Here is a 6,678-nt window from a genome sequence, read left to right as displayed (position 1 = left end):
CCCATTTTCAACCTGGAACAGTGAGCTATTGAAAGACAGGCAGCTGTAGTCACGGGCAGTACCAGTAAAGGGAGCTGTGTTATCAAGGGCGTGTGAAGAGCGTGTCATAACAGAGTGAGACCAGCTAAAGTTTGTGCCCCTGATGTGGCTCCTGCTGTGCCAGAAGAAACCACATGGGTAGAAGAGTTCTGTATGGAGGCAGGAAGTCAAAGTGTGTGTGTGTGTGGGGGGGGGGGGGCAGCCGTACTTTGGTGTGGCTGAAGTATTTCTTTTTATACATGTACAGCCTATTTAGCATGACAAAAAATATACTTATGTAATCTGTAGATAAGAGAGGAGTATTGGTATTTGTCCCAAGGGGGTCGGGATACCCGGGTTTTCAGTTACGGTATTCGGACTGACAGGGGGTTTAGGGGTAAAGAGAAACACTGGCGCCTTGAGTAAGGGTTTGAGTGATGGTTTTATTGGGATATAAGTCTTTCTTAGTAAGGGTGCTGCTCGGTCCCTGGAATGAGCTGCGGGATAAAAGGGAAAAGTAACTTGCTCCAGCTTGGCTGTATTCTTCCAGTGATGGCGGCGGCTACCGGTGGGATCCGGATGGGGGACGTCTCTCCCCTCTGTTCTCCTCCGCTCCGGTACCGGAAAGAAAGGAAAATCGGGAGAGGTGACTGGTTGGATCACGGTACACTAGTTAGGGCCGGGAGTGAGGGAAACCAGTGATAGTGCGCCTTGTGGATTAAATACAATCCGTGAGGTAAGAGTGCACGTGAGGGGAAGGAACGGGAAAGCTTTACACGGGGCTTTACAACTTTACACAAGGGGCTGGTTCCTCCGCCCCACCCAACCCGCCACACGACCCCGTACCTCTTGAAGCCACGCTCCTCCCGTGGGAACGTGGCGGGCGAAGGGTGGAAACGTTGGCCTCCTGGCGTCTCGGTCCCAGTCTCTTCCTCCTCAGTATCCTTCTGGTATCGCCTTTCTCCGTTTCCGACTCCGACTCCAGCTTCCTCCAGGAAAACGCCTCTTTCCTACTTCCTCCTTTTGACGTTCCGACGCTGCCGAGGGGCGGGGACTCTTCCTCATGGTCCGGAGAGTTAAAGGGGCCGTGTGTGTTGATATCGTCCGGCCAGCCCGACTCCGGTTCTTCGGTCCAAGGGCAGTCTGGTAGCTGTTGGGAAAAGGGGCAAGGTGAGAGGGGGGTGGCGGACCACCAGTCCGTTGGGGCAGACGTGTCCTGTCCGCACACCCTGTCACATACCCTCCCCCCCTGGCTTCTCCCGCTCGGGGAGAGGAAACACGCCGGAAAGGAAGTCCGCATTACCGTTATCTTTCCCTTTCCGATGGTGCACCGAAAATGAGTAGGGCTGTAGACAGGAACCACCGTAACACTCGAGGGTTTTGGCTGCTGTTCTGGTGTATCCACTTCAGGGGGGCATGGTCCATATGAAGGATGAATGGTTTACCCTCCAGGTAGTACCTCAATTTATCAATCGCCCACTTTATGGCCAGGGCCTCTCTCTCAATGGTGGAATATCTACACTCCCTGGGAAAGAGCTTTCTGCTTACATACAATACTGGATGTTCAATCCCTTCCTCGTCGACCTGGGACAGCACGGAGCCTATCCCCACATTGGAGGCGTCTGTGGCTAATACAAAGGGTTTGGTATAGTCTGGTGACACCAGGACTGGGGCTATGGTCATCGTACTTTTCAAGAGCTGAAAAGCACTCAGGGAGTCTTGGGAGGGGTGTGAATATTCTCGTAGCTTTGTGTCCTTTTTGAGAAGGTTAGTTAGGGGTGCAGCCACCTCGGCACAGCATGGTATAAACCGGCGGTAGTACCCTACCAGTCCTAGAAAGGCCCGTAGATCTCTTTTGTTAGCGGGAAAGGGAACTTTAGCTATTGCTCGTATTTTCTCGCTTTGAGGAGCTATGGTGCCCTCCCCCAGTACATATCCCAGGTCGTTCAAACTGTTAAATGCTGCTCTGGACTTTTTGGCGTTAATGTGTAGTCCCACCCTTTGTAGCGCGGTGAGTATGACTTGCAGATGGCGCAGATGTTCATCCCAGTCAGGGCTATAAATGACGATATCGTCCAGGTATGCTGAGCTGAACGAGACGTATGGTTGTAACACCTGGTTCATAAGGCGTTGAAAAGTCGCCGGAGCCCCATGGAGTCCAAAGGGGAGGACCGTGAACTCATATAATCCGTCGTCCGTAACGAAGGCAGTTTTCTTCCTGTCCTCCTCACGAAGAGGTACCTGCCAATACCCCTTCGTGAGGTCTATGGTGGTGATATATCTGGCGTCGCCTATTTTTTCCGATCAATTCGTCCACACAAGGGATAGGGTAGGTATCTAAGTGTGACACAGCATTCAAGGCCCTGAAGTCCATACAGAAGCGTTTGGAGCCATCAGGTTTGGGTATCATCACGATTGGGGACGACCAGTGGCTCTGGGAGGGTCGGATTACCCCCAACTGAAGCATGTCTTGAACTTCCCTTCTCACTACTTCTCTTCGGGCCGCTGGTATCTTGTAGGGTCGTTGTTTTACCACTTTCCCTGGAAGGGTTTCGATGCAGTGTTCGACTAGGCTAGTTCTCCCTGGTATGTCCGAAAATACGTCGGAGAAGGGCTCCAGGACGTGTGCCAACTCTGTCTTCTCCTGAGATGTCAACCCCTGGTTGACTACCAGCTGATCCAAAGTTGAGGAGCTGGGGGATGTTGATGGGGTGACAAAATGACCCACCCGTGGTAAGGGCCCCAACCATTCTTTCAACATATTAATATGGTATGTTTGTGTTTTCGTGGATGACAGGCGTAATCTGTAGGTGGTCTGACCGATGGCGTCAATAACCTGGAAAGGGCTTTGCCACTCATTCTTGGTTTTGTTGCTTATGTATGGTAGCAACACCAGAGCCCACTTCCCGATGCCGATTCTTCTCAGCCTCTTTCCCTTTTCATACGTCTTTTTATACCTCTTTTGTTGTTGTTCCAGGGTGGAGTATGCTAGTTCTCGTAGTTTTCCCAGTTTGGTTCTCAGCTGAGTGCTATATTCCAGCATGCTCTTCTGTTCTTGGGATTCTTTGTTTTCCCACATGTCCCTCGTCATCTCTAGGAGGGACCTAGGAAGTCTTCTGTATAATAGCTCGAAGGACGATCATCCCAGGCTACTCTGCTTCTGGGCCCGTATGACATACAGGGCAAGGGGCAGAAGTCGGTCCCAGGTGGGCCCTTCAACGGTCAGCATCTTTTTTACGGTTGCCTTGAGTGTCTGCTTGTACCTTTCAACAAGGCCATCTGTTTGGGGGTGGTACACCGAGGTCTTCAGATGCTTGATGTCTAGAGAGGTACACACTTCTTTCATCAGTTTGGATGTGAAGGGGGTTCCCTGATCTGTAAGCACCTCTTTGGGAAACCCCACGCGGGAGAACAGTTCCACAAACTTCTCGGCGATTGCAGAGGTTGTGGTGGTCAGTAAAGGAAAGACCTCCACAAACCGGGTGGCGTAGATGACGATCACGAGGGCGTACAGATGTCCTCGCCTGTCTTCGGCAGGGGTCCTGTTATATCCATGCCGACCCGTTCGAACGGGACTCCTATGATGGGCATCTTTTGTAGAGGCGCAGCACTGGGTCGATGGGTATTTCTTCTTTGGCATACCTCACATTTGGCACAGAAGTCCTGCACATCCCGATATATCCCAGGCCAGAAAAAATGCCGAATGATACTTTCCGTGGTTTTTTCTTTGCCTGCATGGCCTGCCGTCAAATGGGCTTGAGCAAAGAAGAGTACTTGTTCCCGAAAAGAGCGGGGCACCAACAATTGTAGTTCTCCATCTTGTCTGGCCTGGCGGTATAGCAATTTGTTCTTAACCAGGAACCAGGGGAACATCTGGGGGTTGACCCCATCCGAGGCATGGGTGCTTTCCCAGGCATGGAATAGGGTCCTATCTTCTCCCTGAGTAAAGCGAAAGCTCCTATCAATTACCCAGGGTTCGGGGGACAGGTATGTGGGTAAGGCCCCTCTCTTTTTACAGATCTGGACAGGGTCTCCCTAAAGAGGGAAAGGAATTTGGGGTTGTCCGTCCCCAGGATCATGTCCTCTGGCAGGGAATCCACCACCCCTACCCGGACCATACAGGGTTCTCTATCTGGTAGAACTATGGTAATGGAGGCCACAGGGTAGGGCTTCACATCCTCGTGTACGCAACGGATGAATACGGGAGTCTGGGGGGTAATCTGGTCGGGACTAACAAAGCATGCCTGGATCACAGACTGTCTGCACCCTGAATCCAGCAAGGCCCTTACCCTGAAACCATTCATCCTCAAACTCACATAGAAGGTGCTGCCCATTTCCACGGAGTACATCACCGTTTTCGGGAGATACCCGACCTCCATAGGCTCCTCCTGTGTTTTTCTTCTGGTGCACATTCTCGCTATGTGGCCCCACTCCCCATACTCGAAGCACTGAGGTCCTTTGGTCATGGGGGACATCATTCCTGTAGGTAGAAGTAGTCTGGGAACCTCATTTCCTGCTTTGGGTATATTTTCTACTTTTGGGGGAGGTATGGTTTTGTGGGCCTTTTCATTTTCCCAAGGGCTCGTATTGGGCTGAGCCCGAGCATAGTGAGATGCCATTTCTATGGCTTGTTCAACAGTAAGCCCAGCGTGTTGACGTAGCCAGCGTTGGGTGGCATATGGCAGTGCTTCCATGAATTGCTCTAAGTACACTTTATTCATTATCTCCTCCATGCTACAGAGATCTGGTCGTAGCCACTTATCTGCGGCCATCCGTAGTCTGAAGAATAGGGTCTTCGGGTTCTCCCCTTGAACCCCTCTTTCCTTCCGAAAGCGTACGCGGTAGGCCTCTTGATCCAGACCAAGATGGTCTAGGATAACCCCCTTAATGATTGCATAGGTTGTGGTCCCTAGAGGGTTAGCGGCCTGATATGCCGATTGGGCTTCTCCTATAAGGAGCGGAGCCAGAAAGAACGGCCACTTCTCTTCGGGCCACCCCATAGCACGGGCGGCCCTTTCAAAATTTAAGAGGAAAGCGCCCGGGTCCTCACCATGCACATACTTTTGAAGGGCCACACCGGTAGGATGGGGGTTATGCAGACGCACTTCTCTGGGGATGACCTGGGTGGGAGGCGGCACATTCCTAAAGCTCTCCAGCTGGGCCGTAATTGTAGTTGTAAACAGTTCTCTATCTGCCTGTACGGAGGTTAGTTGGCTTTCTATGGCCCACTCCAATTTTTCTTGGCCTTCGATTATGTCCTCGATCAGGGCCTCCATCTTTAGGTTGCGGATGGATGGTGGAGGGGATCCCACTTCTGACACCAGTTGTCCCAAGGGGGTCGGGATACCTGGGTTTTCAGTTACGGTATTCGGACTGACAGGGGGTTTAGGGGTAAAGAGAAACACTGGCGCCTTGAGTAAGGGTTTGAGTGATGGTTTTATTGGGATATAAGTCTTTCTTAGTAAGGGTGCTGCTCGGTCCCTGGAATGAGCTGCGGGATCAAAGGGAAAAATAACTTGCTCCAGTTTGGCTGTATTCTTCCAGTGATGGCGGAGGCTACCGGTGGGATCCGGATGGGGGACGTCTCTCCCCTCTGTTCTCCTCCGCTCCGGTACCGGTAAGAAAGGAAAATCGGGTCAGGTGACTGGTTGGACCACGGTACACTAGTTAGGGCCGGGAGTGAGGGAAACCAGTGATAGTGCGTCTTGTGGATTAAATACAATCCGTGAGGTAAGAGTGCACATGAGGGGAAGGAACGGGAAAGCTTTACACGGGGCTTTACAACTTTACACACGGAGCTGGTTCCTCCGCCCCACCCAACCCGCCACACGACCCCGTACCTCTTGAAGCCACGCTCCTCCCGTGGGAACGTGGCGGGGCGAAGGGCGGAAACGTTGGCCTCCTGGCGTCTCGGTCCCAGTCTCTTCCTCCTCAGTATCCTTCTGGTATCGCCTTTCTCCATCTCCGACTCCGACTCCTACTCCAGCTTCCTCCAGGGAAACGCCGTCCGTCGCCTCTTTCCTACTTCCTCCTTTTGACGTTCCGACGCTGCTGATGGGCGGGGACTCTTCCTCATGGTCCGGAGAGTTAAAGGGGCCGTGTGTGTTGATATCGTCCGGCCAGCCCGACTCCGGTTCTTCGGTCCAAGGGCAGTCTGGAAGCTGTTGGGGAAAAGGGGCAAGGTGAGAGGGGGGTGGTGGACCTCCAGTCCGTTGGGGTAGTCGTGTCCTGTCCGCACACCCTGTCACAGTACTCTTTGTTTATGACGATATAGCCCTGAGTTTGTTACAGGGTAAACAATGCTACATTGTTGCCTCTAAACAAGAGTCAAGAATATCACAACCAAATGTGACACCACGGGAAATAAACAGAAAGAAACGATTGCCCTTTGTGAAGAAGAATATGGAATTTAAACATAACCTGTCTGTTAGACCTGTCAGCCCTTTGGGTGGTCCCTACTAATTTTTATTCCCTTTTTGCCTTCTATTTTTTGTGTGTCTGTAGTGTAGTTCCTATTTTCCCTACAGGCCCTGCGCATTGGAATAACATAAACAGCAGTGTAGACGTAGAAGTGCGGTCTTCCAGGTCTCTACTGACTATGCTAAACTTAATTGGGTTTGTACCAACTAGCTCAGAGGTCACTGGAAACTTTCTTGACTG

At 51.8% G+C, this 6,678-nt stretch overlaps 1 pseudogene; it reads right to left on the bottom strand.

Moving 5' to 3' along the window:
- Positions 1-3,596: 3,596 nt before the first annotated feature.
- On the bottom strand, positions 3,597-5,018 carry LOC147690082 (uncharacterized; annotated as a pseudogene).
- Positions 5,019-6,678: the final 1,660 nt, after the last annotated feature.

Source organism: Lissotriton vulgaris, chromosome 9 (genome assembly GCF_964263255.1).
Source record: "Lissotriton vulgaris chromosome 9, aLisVul1.2, whole genome shotgun sequence".
NCBI lineage: Eukaryota > Metazoa > Chordata > Amphibia > Caudata > Salamandridae > Lissotriton > Lissotriton vulgaris.
Note: the sequence above shows the minus strand (reverse complement) of the source record. Positions and strands in the feature narration are given on the sequence as shown.